Source organism: Gastrolobium bilobum, unplaced genomic scaffold (genome assembly GCF_033153095.1).
Source record: "Gastrolobium bilobum isolate Gb01-03AN ecotype WA unplaced genomic scaffold, APGP_CSIRO_Gbil_v1 utg33092, whole genome shotgun sequence".
In the NCBI taxonomy this organism is placed as follows: Eukaryota; Viridiplantae; Streptophyta; class Magnoliopsida; order Fabales; family Fabaceae; genus Gastrolobium; species Gastrolobium bilobum.
In genome coordinates, this window is record NW_026899544.1 from 34,938 (window position 1) to 58,215 (window position 23,278).

At 36.2% G+C, this 23,278-nt stretch overlaps 1 long non-coding RNA gene across 1 annotated transcript; it reads right to left on the reverse strand.

Annotated features, from left to right (window-relative positions):
- Positions 1-21,115: 21,115 nt before the first annotated feature.
- LOC133291255 (uncharacterized) lies at positions 21,116-22,958 on the reverse strand. The gene is made up of 3 exons (XR_009748786.1): positions 22,664-22,958; positions 21,934-22,075; positions 21,116-21,363 (listed from the first exon to the last, which is right to left on the reverse strand). It is a non-coding gene; the product is annotated as an uncharacterized LOC133291255 (long non-coding RNA).
- Between the last annotated feature and the right edge of the window lie 320 nt (positions 22,959-23,278).

A 23,278-nucleotide genomic window follows, 5' to 3' on the forward strand; every position in this document is an offset into this window, starting at 1 on the left:
GGGTCAATAATCTCGGGTAAGACTAGCACGACTTATCTACTTGTATATGGATACAAGGTATAGACCTCATGTGCTACAGATATTGGAGATGTCTTAGCTAAAGTCGTGGGTGGATAAAGCTCGCACTGAACGGACCCACAAAGAGACTCTATGAGGAAATCTCACAGATAGTATCATTAGAGTAGTCTCTTTATATTTGGGTATGTCTTTCCTTAGACCAAAAGTTATCACTTAGACTGTGTTCTAGAAGGCATGCTTTGACTGTATACCTCGTCTGCCTGAAACATGGAGACTCCTAGGTATGCTATTGGGCTTGTCCTGATAGGGCACAGGGCTAGGGTGATAAGCTGAAGGAATTCGTCAAATCTCTGTGAGAGATTAGGTTATCCTTAAACCGGAGAAATCAGGATGACATTTATAGTGACTCGGGAATCTATGCATAGTAAAAGAGATCATAAGATGATCCGCCTTTAGAGTCAGTAAATTGAAGACTCCTTATTTCATATAAAGCTAACCCTAAACCGCAAGGGTTGATGCGTTTCCTTACCCTAGGTTTTATGGGAAGGTAACCGAGACGAAAGGAAATATATACGGCAACCAAATATGTTTAATAGGATGATCAAATCATTAATCTAACTAGTTCTGGGGCAACAAAGCATTGCTAGTGCTCTGTGTTGTCATTAGATGGGTTGTGGGCTTATTGGGCCCAAGCCCATTTATGTCAGTGGCTAAGTTGGACCTAATGGGTCACACATAAACACCTAATTGTCTAGATGCTCTAGCATTAAAGGTATTGGGCCTAATAATAATTATTAGCCCAAGAAGTTGTTTGGAACTCCACCTAAAGGGGTGGAGGGCGCGTGGTTAATTGTAATGGACTTGGATAGTCCAAGACATTACTAATTAATTTAATTAGTTAAATTGATTATCAAACATTTAAATTTTGAATTTTGGAATTTGAAATTGGAAATTGGAATTTTGAAATTTTGAATTTTGAATTTGAATTTCGAAATTCGAATTTGAAATTTGAATTTTGAATTTTGAAATTTGGATTTTGAATTCGAATTTTTAAATTTGAATTTTGAAATTTGAAATTTTGAATTTTGAATTTGAATTTGAATGTTTGAATGTTTGAACATTTGAATTTGAATATTTGAATGTTTGAATTCAAATATTTGAATTTGAATTTGAATTGCCTATAAAAGGTTGTTTCATAACAAAAGAATAAGATGAGATCTTGTTGGAACAAATCACTAGTATCATGAGAGAATCTTTTGGACAAGATCCAAGGCCATATATGGCGCTGATTTGGGTTGTTGGTGAGCAAGATTTGCTCATCAAAATCAGCTCAAGAAGATTTAGTCAGTTGGGAGAAAATCTGAGTGAGTTGATTCAAATTTGAATGCAACTACTTAGATGTATCTGGTCACCTTTTTGGGCTATATGGGGCGCACCATATAGCTGATCTTATGAAGATTTCTGATCAGAATTTTGAATAGGTTTTGAACCAATTCTCAAGAGAATATTCTAGGAGACTGTTAGCAATTTTTGAAATAAAACAGCTCCACTTCTCTCTCCAATCTGGCGCCTAATGATGAGATTTTTAGGAGAAAAATCTGATTGGTATTTTATTTTAAATACTCTCCTCTTATGCGCCTATGTGATTAGTTGTTCCTCCAAGAGTTTTTCTGAAAAGCCTAGCCTATTCTCTCCTTTCTCTTGCGCCACTTGTGAAGCTTTCAAGTTGAGAGCTTCACTTTTCAAACACTTTCATCTAGCCTCCATCTTCACACATAGAGCGCCTAGCAAGTCTCTTTGTGGTGATCATCCGGTGGCTTCACAAGAAGGAGTTCTTGCACCTAGACGAGTGGGTGGTGTGGATCAACATTAGAGGGTTTGAACCCTTCAGACCTGCCTTGATCATCTGGTGATTTCACGAACAAAGTAAAATCATGCTTTCCTAAAGCATTGATCTTGATGTGCATGTATATTCCGCAAAGAAAAATTTTGTTTTTCCCTCTGGCATGCATCGGCCTTCAAGGCCATTTCGAACTTTCAATTTGAAGTGAAAAAAAGAAATAGATAAAGAAGTAAAAAGTGTGGGAAAAAAAATACATAAGTATGAGTCTCACCAAGATGAAACGACAGAAATTGTGTCAAAGGATGGTATTCTCGAATTTTGTTGACAAAAATGCGTTTTTTATTTAGACCTATCTTTGCGCCTCTATCTTCTATCTCTGTCTCTGTAACCATCTTTTTCATCAATGTGTCGATTTTGTTTCTGTTTGGCCTTAGTTTCTATCTCCTTATGAAGCTCCTTCACTCGATCCCTATCATCTGCAATGTACAAAATTTATTTTAATTTTGAATTTGAAAAGTTTTGAATGAAAATCTTATCACCACTCTTTGCCAGAAACCAAATCCTAAATCGCTAAAAAATTCAAAGATCAAAACTTTCCACATCAAAGCGCCGAAGCCCCATATTTACGACTCCAGAAGCTCTCACTTACAACTACTGGGAACAAAAGGAAAGGGACGGGAATGGTGGAAGGGTGAGAGGAGAGAGAGCTAAAAAGAAGCTATGGCAGTGGCGAAGAGAGATGATGAGATTGGTGTTACTGTTGATGGAACTGAACGAATGTGATGGTTATTTTTTGATATATATGAGATTTGTGTTACTGTTATCAAATTGAACAAATGTGCAGCGGCGAAGAGAGATGACATTGGTGAAAAATTCAAGCTATGTAGAAAACTCAGTAAACCGTGGTTGAAAAAGAGAGAGGTTAATTTTGTAAAATTACACATCTTTCCCGGCAATATTTAATAACCAACTAAATATGGATTTATTAAACTTGGAGTTAATATTTTAGATTGCCAAATAGGTTTAAACCAATATTTTTATAATATTTTGACTTATCAAATAATTTTTTTTTTTAAGCATATTATCAAATTAACTTTTTTTGTTACATTTTTTTCATCATATTTTGCTTGATAAAAAATCTGTCCACCTCGACATACTATCATGTTGTAGAGGATTATTATGAATAATGTCATGTGTTGATTTGTTGTCATAATATATCCCTTTTTCTCACAATTTTTCCTTTTTTTTTTCTTATTCACTTTTTTTCCGCTCGGATACCAACTTCAAGACCACGATGAAGATGAATAGTTTTTTTTTATTTTTATTTTGATACATAATGAATATTATTTTTCATTCATGTTAATTTCGTAAACATACACTGATACACATAATTTGTAACGGAGTATTCTTCTAATTAAATTATATAATTAGGGTTTTATTTCTCTTATGTCATATAAGAGAGATTTTATCTCCTACTCTCACTTCAATTCTCTGTTCTATTTTTTTCTCTTTTCTTTTTAAAAAAATAAAGTGGGTGGGTCCCATCATTTGTTGTGACTTGTGAGAGTAGGAGAGAAGATTTATCTTATGTGCCATAAGAAAAATAAAACATATAATTATGCTAAAAGCATTCACATTTATAGTTATACGATCACATTCAATTGTTCCATAATTAGGTTTAATTCCATAATTAAATTTGAACTCATAGCTAAGGCACTAATTAAGAAAAAAAATTAGTCCATAAGAAATTAGTATCATCTTTGAGAGAGATTTTATAACAACACTCATAATTATAAATGCATTATTATGATTGAATTGTGGATTATAGAGCTTAATTGGTGAAAATCCTGAATTTCATGTGAAAATGCACTCAAAGGGTAAAATGGTAATTTGACAATTATTGAACCCTAAAATCATGAAATGATATAATTAGACATTATTTGGTGAAAATAATGTTGGATTTGGATTCATAATGAAATTTGAAAGTGGATAGGCCCTATTCTGAAAAATTGATGAATAATGATTTTTAACGAATGAAATACTGCAGTATAATTTTACAGAGAGAGTTTGTGACCATCATATAAATATTCTGGGAATTGATATATGTTGAAAGAAGTGTTTGGAACCAAGAGAAGTAATTATTTGAATTATTTGGTGAGTTTTGATGTTTTTGAAAAAATACAGAGAGTTTGTGAATAGGGGCAAAAATGAAATTATGCAAAAATTATCCGGGTCTTTTTAACACTGTATTGTGACAATATTAAACTATAATTATGCATCTTGAATTTATGAAAATTCCTAATTCTTGAAATTAATTTATATTTCAAGAAGATTAATTAAATAAATTGAATTAAGATATTTTAGAAACTTTATTAAAAAGTCAAATAAGGTAGCTCACAGAAAAAAAAAGTCCAATGAGGTGGCTAATTCCTATTGGTCTTGAAAATGACCTTAAAAGCTTGTCATCTTCATTCTCCTTAGAGTGCTTGGCCGAACCACCATTGGAGAGGAACTTGGATTTGCAACTTTTTATTTTTACACTGAATCAAGAAAGTTACAACATAAAAAATACCCAGAATCTCTTGGTGATCAAAAACCCTAAAAGAATTTCTTGAAAAAGTGAGTGTGTGAGGAGATTCAAGTGTTTGAAGGTGGCAGTTTTGTGAGGTTACTATAGCCATTGTTGGTGGTTTTTGTTTCTTGGAAGCTTGTATATTGATATCTGGAAGCCTAGGAACCCATTGGTGGTAAGATTTCTCAATTTCACTAAGTATTTCTTGTGGATCAAAATTTTGGACATAATATGATGTGTATGTTGGAGAGCATGGTTAGAGAGGTTTTATGACTATGTTCCTTTGGAATTTATTGTTCATATGGATAAATAATCGGTAGAAATACAATAAAAATTTAAGTGAAACAAATTCCTCAATGGAATGTGAAACAACCTAGGATAGATAATCAATCTTATCTTTGGCATTTAGACTAGGAGACATAAACGAAACAAGACTGTCTAGGCTACATGCGAATGGATACCTAGATTCCATGGATATAGAATCTTATTGACCTTGTGAGTCTTGTCTAGCTAGGAAAATGACTCGGACCAAGCCCAAAAGGCTTGAGAGTCATAGGGCTAGTGAGTTGTTACGACTCATTCACTCTGATATATGTGGTCCAGTGTCTGTTGAGGCTAGAGGTGGATATTCTTAATTTATTACCTTTACTGATGATAAGTCAAGATTTGGGTATGTATACCTGTTGAGATATAAATCCGAGTTTGAAAAGTTCAAGGAGTATAGGAGTGAAGTAGAGAAACAACGATGCAAGATGATTAAGACATTACGATCAAATCATGGTGGCGAATATCTGAGCAACGAGTTTCAAGATTATCTAAAGGAGAATGGGATTCTCTCACAGCTTACTGCGCCCTACACGCCACACCAGAATGGTGTATCCGAAAGGAGGAACCAAAACTTGTTGGACATAGCTAGGTCCATGATGAGTGAGACAAAACTCCCAAAATTATTTTAGGGGTATACCTTAAGCACTGTAGCATACCTTCTGAATAAGGTACCTATTAAATTTGTTCAGACCACTCCATATGAGATATGGATTGGTAAGAGACCAAATTTAAGCTACCTCAAGGTTTGGGGATCTCCGACATATGTCAAAACATTGACATCAAACAAGCTTAGTGTTAATAAGAGTACTAAATATCTATTTGTGGGGTATCCCAAAGGCACTAAGAGATACTACTTTTACTCACTTGATGATCACAAAGTAATTGTGTCCAAGAACGTTGAGTTCTTAGAGAAGGATCTTCTTTCTCAAGGAGCTAGTGAGAGTAAAGTTGAACTTGAAGAAGTTCAAAGCCCACAAGAATAGATTAAAGAACCCGAGTCTGCTCCGTAGGCGGCGTTCTCCAATAGAAAAGTACACACAACTTCTTAGGTCTACTAGGGTTAGTAAACCATCTGAGAGGTACGGTTTTGTGATTGAGAATCAGCAAACCGTTGAGGATGATGAACCTTGTAACTATGAGGAGGCAGTCAAGGATGTTGACTCCTCCAAATGGCTTAAAGCAATGAGGTCTGAAATAGACTCGATGCATCAAAACCAAGTATGGACCTTGGTTCCACATCTAGAAGGAATGGTTCCTATTGGATGTAAGACCGATGCAGATGGCATGTTCAAACCTATAAAGCTAGGTCGACTGCGAAAGGATATCGTCAAAGTCAAGGAGTTGACTATAACGAGACTTTCTCACCTATTGCCATAGTCAAATCTATTCGGATCATGCTAGCTATAGCAGCATATAATGATTATGAAATTTGGCAAATGGATGTCAAGATTTCCTTCTTGAATGAGTTCTTGAAGGAGGAGGCGTATATGACACAACCTGATGGTTTTGAATCCAAAGTCCAGGAGCATATGGTATGCAAACTTCAAAGGTCAATATATAGGCTAAAGCAAGCATCACGGAGTTCGAACATTCATTTTAATGAGGTTGTTAGGAGTAACGGTTTCATCAAGAACGAGGATAAGTGGACAAATTCATTTTTCCTGCTGACTTCATCATTATGGATTATGAAGCTGATGTTGATGTTCCTATCATTTTGGGAAGACCTTTCCTAGCAACTGGAGGAGCTATCATCAACGTACAAAAAAGAGAGCTAACCATGAGAGTTCATGATGATGAAATCAAATTCAATGTAATAAAAGCTATGAAGTTCCATGATGATGATGAAGACATAGAAGAATGTTGTATAGTGTCTATTCTAGATACCCACATCAACATAAAGCAAAATAAAGAAGAATCAGAAGAAGTGGAAAACTTGCAAGATGATGAGCAGGTACCTTACTTGCAAAGGAGAACAGCTGAGCCTTTACAGAGAACACAAAAGAAAAACAAGTCAAAAGACCATTTGCAGAACAACCACCTGAGCTAGAATTGAAGCCACTCCTCCATCATCTGAAATACGCATTCTTTGGGAACACCAACACACTCCCTGTCATCATCTCATCATTCCTGAACAAAGATCAAGAAGAATCGATGATCAAGAAGCTGAGGAAATATCAAGGAGCTATTGGATATACTATAGCTGACCTCAAAGGTATTAGTTCTACTTTCTGTATGCACAAAATTTTATTGACTAACCCTGATAGTTCTTCAATTAAACACCAAAGAAAATTGAATCCCATCATGAAAGAAGTGGTAAGGAAAGAGGTAATCAAATGGTTAGATGCAGGAATTATTTATCCTATTTCAGATAGCAATTAGGTAAGCCCTATTCAATGCGTTCCCAAGAAAGGAGGCATAACTATATGGAGCTGAATGCAAAGAATGAACTTATTCCTGTCAGAAAAGTCACAGGTTAGAGAATTTGCCAAGATTACAGGATACTCAATGCTGCCACAAGAAAAGACCATTTCCTTCTTCCATTCATAAATCAAATGTTAGGCCACTTTGCAGGCAAGGAATACTTTTGCGTTCTTGATGGATATTCCAGATACAACCAGATTCCTCTGGCACATGAAGATCAAAATAAATCTAGCTTCACCTATCCTTACGGAACGTTTTCTTTCAGAAGAATGCCCTTTGGGTTATGCAATGCTCCAGCAACGTTCAAAAGATGTATGTTCTCTATTTTTCTGATTTGATAGGTGAAGGAGTGGAAGTCTTCATGGACGATTTCTCAGTGCTAGGAACGTCTTATGAACACTGTCTGGAAAATCTGGAACAAGTCTTACAAAGATACATTTCCTCTAATCTTGTTCTTACTTGGGAGAAATGTCATTTAATGGTAAAAGAAGGAATTGTCTTAGGACATAAAATCTCCAAGAATAGATTAAAAGTTGATCAAGCTAAGGTAAAAGCCATAGCCAAAATGCCACCCCTTGTAAATGTTAACGCTATTAGGAGTTTTCTTGGGCATGCTGGGTTTATCGATGATTTATCAAAGATTTCTCCAAGGTGGCTAGACCCTTTGTCAACTATTGGAGAAAGATACCAAGTTTGAATTCAGTTCTGAGTGCCTAAAAGCCTTTGAAACCTTGAAGGGTAAGTTGGTCACTACACCTATTGTTGGGTGTGAACTTGTTGGTTGCTTAAAATATTTTTGTAAAGGACGTTCCCTTATTTCAGTTCATCAAGAGAAGACACATTCGTTCTCTTGACTTCAACCCAAGTGCGCAAGTGCACACATCAAGTAATAAATAGGACTATTAGTGCCCAGATTATCGTTCCCACGAGGATAGTACTCTAAATAATGCCTGAAACTATTTTAAAAAGAATGAAAATGAAAAGAAGAGTTAGTAATTGATCTGTTTGGTCAAATGTTCCCTATTATCTTGACAACGTTCCTCAAGAATAGTAAGTTCAATCTGACAGCAAACAGCTCCTCGCATCGTTATATACGAAATCCTTCTTGATGAGAGAAGGAACGACAATATTCATTGGAGATTTGTTGATACAAGATTGAATAAAGAAAATAACAATAACAATATTTAAGAGACAACAATATGGAGAGATAAAACAGTTTTTAACACAAGGAACGAATCCACTGTTCCATTCTTAAATAGCTATATTCTCCACTCAGGACTTAACCCTTCTAAATTTGTTCAGGTCTTTTCACTGCCAACTCTGATTTCTCAACTCATGGACTAAATGGCTCACAAGTTTCCATATTCCTATGGCTCCCTTGACTTCAACAGTTACTATGTACAGGACCTTCAGTGAATGAGGTGGTTCCTTTTTCCTAAGGCAACCAGCAGTGTTGTTTTCATAACACTACATTCCCCCTATGATTAAGTTGTCTGAAATCCCTTCCTTATGGAAGTTCCTTTCTCATTACGCATTCAATTTCCATTGATATGGCATGAATATAGCACACTTAATCAGAGAAATACAAAAGCTTCAGTACAAGAGTTTTGAAAATAATTCTTTAAGAACTTCACAGTTTTTTCGTTCAACAAATAACTTAGCCCATGGCTAATACTTTAAACATAATTATTCCAAACTGAAATTCCATAGACCTGAGATTTAGTTCAGAGATAACAAATGGAAGAGAAGAAAAATAACACGTTATACTAATCAAAAACAAGTTAGGTTACAACAAAATGAAAATGGAGAAGCATGGTTGTTGCTCCTGAGGAGTCTCAAGTGGGTGATACAAAATGGAGGAGAAGTTGTTGTCACTTAACTATTGCTAAAACTATACAAAGAAAAACTACAAAGGAAACTAAGTGATCTTTTCTTAAGGAATTCGATGGTTTCTTCGTTCTGAAACATCCTATTTATAGGAAGAAGAGTGGGTGGTAAAACTTGTAATTTCCCTTGAGTTGTTTTCTTGACTGCATGAAAGGGGCGGTGTGAATAGTGCTCAGAGGAACGCAAGTTGCTGGATTGGACAATTATTGTTGAGACTTGCCTTTTCTTCTGCAATCCCTCATGCCTCTCTTTCCTCTTAACCAATAAGAACTCTTTATTCCCTGTTGTACACGTTTCTTCTTGCTTGATTATCGTACCTCTTATGCTTTATGGAAACTTCTTTTCAACGTTTCCTGCAAAGTGGTCAGAGAGATTGAGTTAGTGGAGCAGGTGTATTTAATGTTCCCAATCCGTTCCCCTTTTTCTATATTTCTCAAAGGATTACATCATCATCCATTCCCCACTGTGTTTTAGTCATAAAGATATTAAACATGTGTTTTTAGTGTAAAAGTTTCTCATCAGATAAGGGAACGAATGGTATTTTACCATCAAAATGGGCTTAGATGGGAACGAATTTTCGTCCCATCACCTATCATCCAACCTCTAGACTGGAACCTCCCCTTTGAACTAATGTGTGATGCAAGTGATCAAGCCATTAAGGTTATTTTAGGTCAGAGGAAGGATAAACTTTTTCGTAGCATATATTACTGTTGTGCAATTTGCAATCAATTAAATTAATCACACAAATATGCAAGTGCACATGTCACAAGTAATAAAGGGATGTGTGAGTCCAAGTATCGTTCCCACGGAGATAAGTGTAAGTAGTGATTATTTAAGTAAAGAAAGTAGGTAAAAGATTGAATTTTGATGATTGGATTTATAAAATAAAAGACAATTAATAATAAGAAAATAGTAAACTAAATTCAAAGGTATTAAGACGATGGATGAGATATAGGCCAGGTTCAATTTCTCTGATACAGTAATACTGAAACTATGCTTTAATGATGCTATAACAATGTTTAACTAGTAATCGAACGCTAAGGTATGCTGGGGCTTTTGACCAACCTAACATATATACCCAATAACTAATTTCCACATCTCTATGGCCAAACTAATCACTGAATTATTCAAGTTCAAGTTCAAGGCTATGTGGTGTGAATGATCTCTCTACCCACAACTTAATCAAGTTAAATTTATCAACCTAATTAATCCACACAATTCAACAAGGGTCTGGATTCGGAAACCTCTCGGCCACAACCTCCTCAATATCACATATGTATCTCTCGACATGCATACATGAATAAGAATAAGCAAACTCATTGAAAAACTAATTAAACATTAATAAAAACAAAGTTTAGGCATGCATCTCAACGTTACAACTAGGTACTTTATCACCTAACCTATAGAGCAATTTAGCTCATGATGGAATTAAATAAAACAGAGAAAAGGAAGAAAGAACTCATTGGAAAACAGAAAAGAAGCTGAAAACGAATGTTGTAGGAAAACGTCGTCACTGCCTTGCTCCAGCACTGCTCCAGTAGCTCTTCCTCCTCCAAGAACCTTACTTTCTCTCTCTAAAATGTCCCCACTTGCTTCTGACTTTTCGAACCCTGAACCTCTCTGAACTCTCCTCAAAAACCGTTGTAAAACTCTCTCAAGAACTTTTTTAATTCGTGGGGGAACTCTTCTTAAATAGGAAAAATGGTTGGAATGTTAGGCTTTAGGGTTAGGAGTGAAAATCCAAGGAAACGTTCCCTGATGAGAAACTGTTTGTCATTAATGATAAAAATGTTCCTTGGTTTGCTAACTTGCTAACTATCTTGTAGTAGGATTAGAACCTTATGAGGCAAACAAAATGCAAAAGAATTTTTTTTCATGATTGCAGGAACTACCTATAGGACGAACCACTACTGTTCGAAAGATGTGCTGATCAAATGATAAGAAGGTGCGTTCCCGAAGAAGAACAAGCACATATCCTGTTTCAATGCCATTCTTCACCATATGGAGACCACTTAGTAGGAATCAGAACTGCATCAAAAGTGCTACGATCAGGTTTTTACTAGATCTCCCTTTTTAAAGATGCACTCCAGTATACTAAAGAATGTGATAAATGTCAAAGGGAAGGAAACATAACCAAGCAAAATGAGATGACCTTAATCCCATTTTAGAAGTTGAATTATTTGATGTCTGGGGTATTGATTTTATGGGTGAATTTCCTCCTTCAAGTGGGAACAAGTTTATTTTAATGGCTGTAGATTATGTGAGTAAGTGGGTTGAAGTTGTGGCTTTACCCACGAATGATGCCAAAATTGTGGTATGATTCTTAATGAAAAATATCTTGACAAGGTATGGAACACTTTATCAACCACCAATTTGAGAAGTTGTTGGAAAAATATGGAGTGAGACACAAAGTTGCAACTCCATATTATCCTCAGACTAGTGAGCTTATTGAAGTATCTAACCGAGAGGTTAAGAGAATCTTAGAGAAGGTTGTCAATCCTTCTTGGAAAGACTGGTCTCTCAAATTAGATGAGGCATTGTGAGCTTACAGAACACCACTGGGATGTTCCCCCTATAGACTAATATTTGGCAAAGCTTGTAACCTTCCCTTGGAATTAGAACACAAAGCCTATTGGGCAATTTCTTCCTTGAACATGGATGAGAACTCAGCAGGAGAGAAGAGGCTACTCCAAGTAGAGGAGTTGGAAGAATTTAGAGAAAATACCTATGAGAATCACAAGTTGTACAAGGAATGGATGAAAAAGTGGCATGACAAAAGAATAAGGAACATAAAATTTAAAGTAGACCAAAAGGTCTTTCTCTTCAACTCAAGACTCAGATTGTTCCCTAGGAAGCTCAAGTCAAGATGGATTGGTCCATACCAGATTACCAAAGATCTAGGGAATGGAGCCTTTGAAATCCAAGGCTCTAAGCATGTTTGTTCCTTCAAAGTCAATGGACAGAGACTGAAATTATATTCTGATGACACCTTCAATGACAAAGAGGAAAGTATCCATTTTTCTGATTCCATATAAAAGTTGAGCATTAAGTCTAAAGACTTAAAATTAAGTGCTCACTGGGAAGCAACCCAGCTTTTTACCTTTGTTCCTTGGCATGAGCAATGTTTTAGGGTGATCTTACTTGACCACATAATCCCCAAAAAAGGGGAACGTCTGATGTTCCACCCCTTCCTCTATACATAAAACTCGTTTCATACCAGGAACGTAGTTTTGGGGTAGTTAACCAACCCCATAATCCCATAAAAAATGTAAATTTTAGAACTGTATATATATGTCTTTTTGTATATATGATATTTCAGGATCATTCCAAGAAAGAAAAGTTCCTAACTATATGGGATGAGGATGCCATGTCACAAGGGGCACCTAAGCTGAGTCACAAAGTACAATATGCAGCCGTTACTAAATTGTACTCATTGTAGATTTTGGAAACGTGCGCAGAAAAAGCAAGCGTCTACTCAACCATTAAGACAACAGCTCCTCCCCCCTCTCCCACGATCCTGCCCTAAAACCGTTTCACTTGCTCAACCTTGTCACCAAAAGTTCAATCCCTTGATTTCTGGCCACTCGTTTTGAAATGTCCCCCCACTACTTCTTCAACTTCCCACTATAACCTTCCACGTCTTCAAATCACCTCCCCCTTCTTTTTTGCATGCTTATTTAACTTCCCCTTCTCTCCACATTTTCACTCTATCTCTTTCTTCGAATTTCAAAACTCTTGAGTTTTTCCCAAATTCTACCTTGTTTTCTCTTGCCCTAATATTTTCCCAAATACTAGAGCCAAAGTCATTGTGCAGCCTGCTGCTGACCATACCCAAGAACCAGATATACAGAGCCCAAAATTACTTTCTATCTTGAGAGATACATTCAGCTGGGAGATAAAGAAACTTTACTGCCAACCCCTGTGATTGCTGCCCTGATAGCATGGAAATGGCGAAAGTTGCCACAAAGGAACGAAACTTCTATCCTTTCTTAGTGGCTGAATTTTTATAGCATGCTAAGAGGCTTCCGAAGGATGACAAGACATAAGAGGTGGTGGTTCAAGGGAAGAAGGTGTCATTCTCCCCGAGTGTTGTTAGAAAGGTGCTCTCCCTGCCTGTGGTGAGCAAGTGTCCCTACCAATATTATGTGGGGAAGAAAGAGGACCCAACCTTCAAGATGCTGGTGCTAAAGACAATAGCCTTGGACAAGCTAACTTATGCCAAGGGTGCCCTCTACAAAGGTAGCATACAAGATGAGGCTAGACTCTAGTCCCTTTTTGCTATTACTAACCCGATTCCTTCAACCCACGATGCTACTGTGAAGTGGGAACTGATGGTGCAACTTTACTGCATCATGAAAAATATTGCCTTTGATGCAGTACCTCTTGATGGGACGTAAATTCGTTCCCATCTAAGCCCATTTTGATGGCAAAATACCACACGTTCCCTCATCTGATGAGCAACTTCAGCATGAAAATCACTTGTTTTACACATTTGTGACAAAAGCATAGTGGGAGAACGTATGGTAACGTATTCTTTTAAAATATATTAAAAGGGGAACGAACTGAGACGCATTTAATGCACCTGCTCCACTCATTTAATGCCTCTGTACACTTTGCAGGTGACGTAGAGTTAAAGTCTTCTAAAAGCAGAGGCGGTGCACCAACTGAGCAGCACGAAACGTGAAGAGCAGAGAATCAAGAGTTCTCATTGGCTAAAAAAGAAAGCAAGGCATGTGAAGGACTACAAACAACGGCTAATCATAACCAAACCCTGTTCCATCCAGTAATCTGAAAAGCTTCTACACTCTGTTGCCACCGTCCCGTCCCCTCATTCAAGAAACCAGCTCCAAAGGATTTACAAGATTGCCACTCCTCTTCCATCTATAAATAGGACGACCCACACACAAAAACATCATAGAATCTTGGAGGGTTTGAAGTCCGAAAGGAAGAGATCTCCTAGTAGTAGTAGTTGGTAGCTTAGTTTTATTTTAAGTTGTAACTGTAGTCAAGTGACAACCCATCTTCTCTTCTCTGTATCAACCCTTAAGACTCCTCACGAGTATCAAACCATCCTTCTCCATTTTCTGTTTCTTTTGTAAACTGTCTTTTAAATTAATGTAAGTGTTTTTCTCTTCGTTCCATTCGTTATCTCTTAACTGAATCTCGGGTCTATGGAATTTCAGTTTGGAATAATTATGTTTAAAATATCAGCCATGAGCTGAACTATCTGTGGAACGCGTAAACTGTGAAACTCTTAAAGAACTGTTTTCAAAACTCTTGACTGAAGCTTTTTGTATTTCTTTGGATAAGTGAGCTATATTCATTGTGTACCAATGGAAATTGGACATATACTGAGAAAGGAACTTCCACAAGGAAGGAATTTCACACAGCTTAGCCATTGGGGGAAGGTAGTGTCATGGCTAAAACACTATTGGTCACCTTATGAATAAGGGGCCACTTCGTCCATTTTAAGGTTCTGTACTAAGTACCTGTTGGAGTCAAGGGAGCCATAGGAATATGGAAACTTGTGAGCCATCTAGTCCATGAGCTGAGGAATCAGAGTTGGCAGACAAAAAACTGGGACAAAGCCAAAAAGTGCTAGGTCTTGAGCAGAGAAAACAACCATTTAAGAGTGAAGCAGTGAATCCGTTCTTTCTGTTAAACTGTTTTAAAACCACCACCCTGTTGTCTCTTGATTATAGTTATTTCTGTTTTAGTAGTTTTCACTTTATTTAATATTGTATCTATCAAACTCCAATGATTATTATCTCACCTTCTTCTAACCAGGAAGGATCACATACATAATGCAACGAGTAATTGTTTGCCATCAGATTGAACCTACTGTTCCTGAGGAACGTTGTCAAGACAGTAGGGAACGTTTGACCAGACAGTTCACTTACTAACTTTTCTTCTCATTTTCATTTTTTATAAAACAGTGTAAGACAGTAATTAGGATTCTATCCTCGTGGGAATGATAATCTGGGCATTAATACACCCATTATTACTTGATGCGTGCACTTGCGCACTTGGGTTGGAATTAATGGAACAAATCTGTGTTCTGCAAGAACAGAGGAACGTCCCCTATCAGAACTTATATTTTTCCACCATCAGCAAACCACCCAACACCTCTCATTTATGAAATCTTGAAGAAAGAGTTCAGAAAATCAACCAACTGACTTCCCAGCCTCATCTCCAAGCTCTGTCTAAAAGTTGGTGTTCCCAGTCCTCCGGGTGAAAATCAGCAACTGGGTCAGTCATTGACCAGAGGACTTGGAACAATTTGAGGATAACCTACCTCCTCCCAGAGGAAACCCACAAAAGCCTTTCTGAGCACAATGTCAGATATGGGGTTTCTGTTATGGCAGAGGAAGAAGAAGAAGAAACCCCTAACCCAAACCTGCCAAACAGAAAACCAAAACCACCACCAAACAAACCAAAAAGGCCACCTCTGCAACCATAACCAAAAATCCATCCAAAACAGCTCCCACTCCACCAAAAATTAAGAAAGAGACTCCTGCTGCTACTGAAGGCAAGCGAAAGAAGAAGTCTCCTTCCAAATCTTCTTCTAAAGCTCCCCTCAGAAAGGGGGAACGATCCAGCCAGAGGCTGAAGAGAACCTTCAGCGGCACAAAAAGCTCAGAGGGAACTGATAACACATATTTTGTTACACTTATTTATTACTCTTGGTTGGTATTTTTAGGATTTATTTGAATTAAATCAGAATTCTAGATTTTAATTGGGTTTAATTTATTTTCGTATTTTCACCATATCTCACTCTACATATGTCCGATTAACTGCGTTCTTGTTGCGTTTTGCAGCTAACAGAAAGGGCTACAATCGCTATTTCGCTGCTGAAGTCCAATTCCAATGGGAAGATGGTCTAAACTTGAGCCCAAGATGACGTGTTTTTGCTGGAATTTTTTTTTGACATTTGGACTTGTAAATCAGATTAGAACCCAATGTGTTTTGGGCCCAATGCCATGTTTTAATGTTTTATTTTATTTTATTAAGTTTTTATTTTATGTATAGGTCAAAGTGGTGAAACCCTAACCCGTTGTGAATGTGGTTTATTTAAGGGAAACGTTAGGAAACCCTTTGGCAGTCAGATTTTAGAATTGAACAATTATTTTTAGTTTTCTTTATTGAAATTCTGCACTCTTTCTTTTCATCTTCTTCTTCTTTTCTTATTTTATTTTGAATGATGTTTAACCTCGCAATGCTAGGATAAACACCTTTAATCAATCTAAGGTTAAAGGTTCGTTAGTTTATTTTAGAGGATCAGTTTCTAACTTTTTCATCAATTTCCTTTTTTCCCAATTCAGGTTGAATATCATGCAATTGTAGATATTCAAATTGAATAATGCGATTGCATTCTACAAGGGAAAATTGATCATTAGATTTAATGGTCAGATTAACCAACCCAATGAACATAAGTTAAACAGGTTTAAATTACTGCGATTACATAGTTTAAATATTGTATTCAACCAAACGCTAGGCGATGGTCTAGAGAGGGTTTCCAATGGAATTTGAGGATTCCTAATTCGATTGGAGTTAATCACAAATTGATAATTATATATTTTTATCCAATGACAAAATAAATTAATGAATCTTGATTCCTTAGGTTGATTGCTTTTTAATTTTGATTTTTAAATACAATTTCAAATCTATTGTTATTTAAATTTCAAATCAACAAAATCCCCTTTCCTTTTATATTCTATTTTACAAGAGCGTTTCTAATTTGTAGCAGGTCCTTTGGGAGACGATCCGAGTTGCCCTATCACTACAAACCTGAAGCTTCGTAATTTGCGTGGGTTCGACAACGCCAAATTTGACACGAGCTGTCGAACTCGCACAAATTAATTAAATCAGGTTTATTAAAATTTTGTAGTAAAGAGTCAACCTGAAATTCAATTGAAATTAATCACAAATTGATAATTATATATTTTTATCCAATGACGAAATAAATTAATGAATCCTGATTCCACAGGTTGATTGCTTTTTAATTCTGATTTTTAAATCCAATTTCAAATCTGTTGTTATTTAAATTTCAAATCAACAAAATCCCCCTTTCCTTTTATATTCTATTTTACAAGAGCGTTTATGATTTCTAGCAGGTTCTTTGGGAGACGATCCGAGTTGCCTTATCACTACAAACCTGAAGCTCGATAATTTGCGTGGGTTCGACAGCGCACGTCAAATTTGGCACAGTTGCCAGAGAATCTGCACGTCAATAGCGTTCTTTCTCTTTCCCTTTTCTGTTTCTATTTTTTTTTAAGTTGTTTTTTCAATTTTCGTTTTGATTTTTCTGTATCTATTTCTTTTAATTTTTCATTTTTCTGTTTCTATTTTTTTCTTCTAATTAGTGAATATTAACAGTAGATTAGATTTTGTTAGGATTTTGATTAGATTAGACTAGATTTTGTTTCCAATCATTCCTATTATTTTGATTCTGTTAAGATTTTGTTAGATATTGTTAGATTAGATCATATTTTGTTAGATTTTGATTAGATAGATTAGATTTTGTTAGATTTTGTTTCCTTTTATTCTTAATTTTTTACATTTTATTTATTTATTTATTTATTTTGTTTTTATTTTTGTTTTGGTTCCTTTTGCTCTTTCTTTTCTTTTATTTTATTTATTTTAATTTTTTTCCTAATTCTTTTTCTTATTTGATCTTTTATAATTTAGGAAGTTTTGATCGCGACAAGACATATCGATTATTTTGGCAATTGCTGTTTTTGCTCCGATTGGGCTAGATTTTTTGTGAGCTGAAGGATAAGATATTCTAAGAAAGGCTTACCCAAAGTGTGAGACCTACACTGTTCTGGCCAAACTCCATTGTTTAGACCACTTTTTTCATTTTTTTTAAAAAAATATTTTTATTTGATTTTTGAGTTCTTAGATAGGGTAAAACTTTGTGTGTGGTGGTCATATAATTTTTAAAAATCGTTCAATAGTGTTTCTAATATTATTTTGGTTAATTTCTACTTTAGTTTAAATATAATAATTTTTTTATAGGGTACATTTTATTTTTTCTAGTAGTACTATCATTAATTAAAAAAAATGGATAATAAAAGCTTAAGGCAATTGACTACACCATAGGTTAACTATCAGCTTTTTTGCATTCATTATCTTGATCTTGATACTGGTTTTAAACTTAAGTATGGTCTTATGCATTTGCTTCCCATGTTTTATGGTCTTACAGGTGAGGATCCTTATAAGCATTTGAAGGAGTTTCATGTAGTATGCAGCACAATGAAACCGCAGGGAGTTGATGAGGAGCAGGTTAAACTGAGAGCCCTTTCCTTTTTCCCTCGACGGAGGAGCTAAGGATTGGCTGTACTACCTTCAACCTTCATCTATCGAGACTTAGAATGACATGGCCAGATGGTTTTTGGAGAAGTTTTTCCCTTCCTCAAGAGCCACTTCAATGAGAAAGGAGATAAGTGGCATAAAACAAGCAAATGGGGAGAACTTGCATGAGTACTGGGAGTAGTTTAAAAGACTTTGTGCAAGCTGTCCACATCACCAGATTCCGGAGCAATTGCTGATTGTCTTTGTAAGAACCCGCACCGTTAATTAAGGTATTTAATTAAATAATTACGAGATTAATGAGATGGTTCCATAATTGACCCTAATAATTATGATAAGGCTTATATAATTATGGTAAGTGAGTTTTAATGCTGAAAGTCGCTTTTCTGACGAAAAGTGCAGATACCGATTCTGCTCCACGGTATAAGTGCGTACTAATGAAGTATCCTGAAAAATTATAATAAGTGCATGAATATTCCTAGAAATATATATAGGACTGATAAAACAAGTTTGAAGTCAAAATAATGAGAACGGGTGCCAGAACTAATACTGGCTATGTAAAAGAGCGTACCAGAAAGGTGCTGCGAAAAATAAAATAAAAATATGAAAAATCTTAGAAAAATGAATAGGTTCAGAATCCTGAGTGTGGGATTAAAATGTTAAGCGTAGCTATTAATGCTAATATTGTGCGTTTAAAACTTAAGTGGGCTATTTAAGGGGTGGCACATGATCCTAGGTCAGAAACTTGGCATTCCCACATGACCCTTGTGCCTCCACTTCTGAGTTTTGCTCTTCATAGCTTGCCACCTCCATTTTCTTCAAGAACAAGCCCAAGTGATCACCTTTCTCCACTCTTTCTTCATTTAAACACCAAAGCCTTGCGTAAGTGGGTCTTGTGAAGATGTGGCAATGCTTCCTTTTCTGAGTTTGGCCTCTGTGAGTGTTGTTTAGGTGCTGAGTTCATGAAACTTGTTGTGGGAACCTTCTCCTTGAGTGTGGGAGCTTCAAGGTGTGACCTTTGAAGAGAAATGACCTTGCTTGGGTGTCATTTTCGTGCACCCTTGGAGTCAGCACCTCAGAGCTGACTTCAGAGCTCCAAGAGCATCATTCTTTGCTGTTTTAAGCTTTGGGTAAGTTGCTGAACATTTGATCATGAGTTTTGATTGCTTTAAGGTTGAGTCTTGGCATGTTAATGAGTTAAACAAGTAACCAATCTGTATATGAACCTAAAAGAGAATAAAAATGCATGCTTGGACGTTTTAATGGATTAAAAACCGAACCTTTGGAGTGATATCTCGCGAAATGCAGAAATTGCATTCTGTCACGAAATATCTGGATATCATATCCGGATATAGGGTCTTGTGATATCTGAATATGGATATCCGGGATATCCAGATATATCCCCGACATATATATGGATATTCTGGGTTTTCGAGAACAGTAGCTGTACTATTCATACAGAATGCCATTGGGGGTTTGTGGACCCGTGATTGGTTAATGTGGACTTCTGTATTAATTAATTTAAGTCAGAATCAAAGTGATTAAGGGCTTAAGGCTTTGTTAGAAGCCTAAAGACATGAAACGTAAAAGGAAAGAATTGTCTTTATGTCATATGTAACAGCCCGTTGTACACCGGTATTGTTAACATTTATTTATGATATTAAGCGCAGTTACAATCACAGCAGTTCATTTATAAAAATGCGAACAAACTTTTTCCGATTATTACGCGAGCATTTAAAACAATAAAAAACGTAATAATTAAAAGCTGTGACCGTAACTGTAAACTCTTTCGGAATACTTATTTTAACTACTTTTACATCTTACTTTACTTATTATAAGTTACTAAGGGGTTTCCATAAACCCACTTAGCCAATTTCTCAACTTTACGTTTTTACCTTTTCGAACATGGTTCACTAATTAATTTTCTGCGAACACACCGCTCACAACCAGACCTTTCTTTCAAATTATATTTTTGTCTTACTTAATTCCCTTTCTAATAAGCTATCACACACTTTAATCGGAGCTCGTTTGCTCCGGTTATCCCCGTTTGAAGTTGGACAAGCAAAACAGCCAACCAACCCCAAAACAGCTCAAAACACCTCTCACTCCACAAATTACTGCAGAAAATCATCTCACCCAATTGCTCTCAAATTTTTATTCTACAAACTAGACACCTCAAGATTCGATTTGATATATCATATGCATAATTTGACTGAGAAATGAAGCGGGAATTAATTTCCCAAAAAACTGCCAGAAACAGCCCCTGCATAAGGGGGTTCTGGACAGTCCGTGTTCTTTTAATCATACAGGAATGCGTGCAACCCGGAATTTTCTCATATTTTAACACCATGTAGGGGACATCTCAAGATTTAAAATGGCATATGACACGTCCCTATCGGAGCTCTATGGAGGGAGATATGCTCTCCCAAATTTTGTGTAAAATCTGCCAATTCTACAGAAAATTCGCCAGAGTTTCCTTTGTTTTTCCTAAAATCCCCAAATTGCAAATGATCACTAACACCTCAAATGTACCTAATAATCCAATGGGTGGCAAACACAAGGACCAAAAATGCCTTGGGGCACTTACAACCCAACTCAGTTTATAGTTATTACACAATTCATATTATATGGCTCACTTTATAATTCCTTAACTCATTTCAATCACTAAGTCCATTTACATGCAATTTCTCAACATAAGCATATAATCATAATTCTAACATAGGCCTAAAGCCCTTCCATCATATTACATCAATATTCAGGTATACTTACAACATCTCATTTAAATATAACAACGTACATATTCATAACTTGAATTTACAACTTGAAAAATGAACTTGAATTTACAACTTTAAACATAACATCGAATGACATAATAACTAACTAGACTTAGGCAAAATATATATATCATGAACAAATAATGACAATGCTCCCATGACTCATCCTACGGGCCTCTTGCCCGCCACTCCTGTGCCACTGCTACCTCCTGAAATAAATGCCCCAAGACGGGGTGAGATATACGAATATATCTCAGTAACCCAGAGGTTCTGGAGAAAACTCCGTCCAATGGTTCACTTCGATGCATATAAGTAATATAAAACAACCACTTTCAAAACGAGATATAGCAAGGGATTTAGAGAAACTAAGGGAATATCGGGATATAAAATACGACGAAACTGGAATGATAGCTACCAATACCACACAACGTCCTCGGCATACAAGTCTACGGGTCTCATCCAAGGTGTGTTCCAAGAACCACAACCAAGGTACCCCTTCCATCCCTATACACCCGAGACTTCCTAGTGTGCTCCTACCCGGATGACACACCACGACCCTAGGTCAACTGGAACTCCCTCTCGGAGACCTATCCAGTGGAAGTCCGCACTGCCCGAAGGCTACACTGTCTACTGGCCAGAGACTCGGTACATAAGTACCCTCATAAATACTATATGCATGCTCATGCTGTTCTACACTACTCATATACATTTCCTACCAATACCATGAACTGGCATGGTGGAACACACAAGGGGAACAAGCCCCAGTACCAAGAGGTTACCTCAATATGTTCCTCCACTTAGCTCCACAACAACTTATTTTCCAAACTCATTATTCAACAGAATGCCTCAATCCCACTTGGTCCGGGACCAAGGGCAACCCACTGAGCTCACGGTTCGGGGTTCAAATCCACGTACGACAACCTACAATGGTCACACATAGGATCATCAATCCACTTGTAACACATGTCAACGTACAAAGCAATGTACTACCCTCTCCCATTATTTTTTTATATATATAGCCGAATTGGCCTTAATTAATTTCAATAATTTTTTTCATCATTTTCTACTAATCCAATCATCATCAATTTACTTAATACTCACACTTTCATCAAGGAATTTTATTAAACATATACTTTACACAATTTTCCTTCTCTTGGCTGAATTTGCCTATACTAGATTCAATGGATTTTTCTTACTATTTCTACTTAATTTATATTAAACCAACTTTCTTTTGGTCACTTGTAAATCTTAGTTTCAGTTAGAAATTTTATCAAACACCTAGCTTGCATACTTTCTCTTGCCTTGATCGATTGCTTCTTGGTTCCTACAAATAATTTCTTTTGTTCATTTCAAGCCTATACATGCATAGTTTAACTTATACTCAACAAACAGCCAAAACCATGCATCCAACTACTTAAATAATCATAACATTAAATACTTACAATCAGCCCATGACAAAATTCCAAGTCTACTATAAATTTTCCAACCATTCAAACATATATATATTACCTTGTTTAACCTCCACCACACTAGGAATCAACTTGCATCTTTAATATTTGGAAAACCACTTCAAATCCTTGTAAGATAGCCCTAGGGTCGAAGGAGAAAGAGGCATGTATATCACTAAGAGAGCTTCTCACAAGGAATAAAAGATAAGGCTAAGTTCTTAAGGTTGTTGTCTTTGATTTCTTTGAAGAAACCGAAGCAAGAAGATGTCAGGAAATGAAGTTGTACGCTTGCCCTATTCTTTCATATGCGTTCGGTTTTGTAAAAGAAGAAGAAACAAAAGGATGAACCGTGGAAATGAGACTTAAAGAGGCAACTGACTTTGGGTACCCTTTATAACAAATGAATTAACTTTCATGCCATTTCCTTTTTGACTTTTCAACATGATGGTTGTTTTGCCATCTCACTAAAGACAAGGTAAGAAAACTAGCGTGAAAAACCAAAAGGAATATAAAACTGATTTGGAAGACTAAGCAATTGCTTCTTTGTTGCTTAATTCAAATGCTACTACTTGACTACAAGGAAATAAAAGTGACGTGGAGGTGCAGCAAAAAGAGATTTGCTTTAGTAATATTAAAGTCCAATTAACTTCAATTGTTACCCTATATACATCTTCAA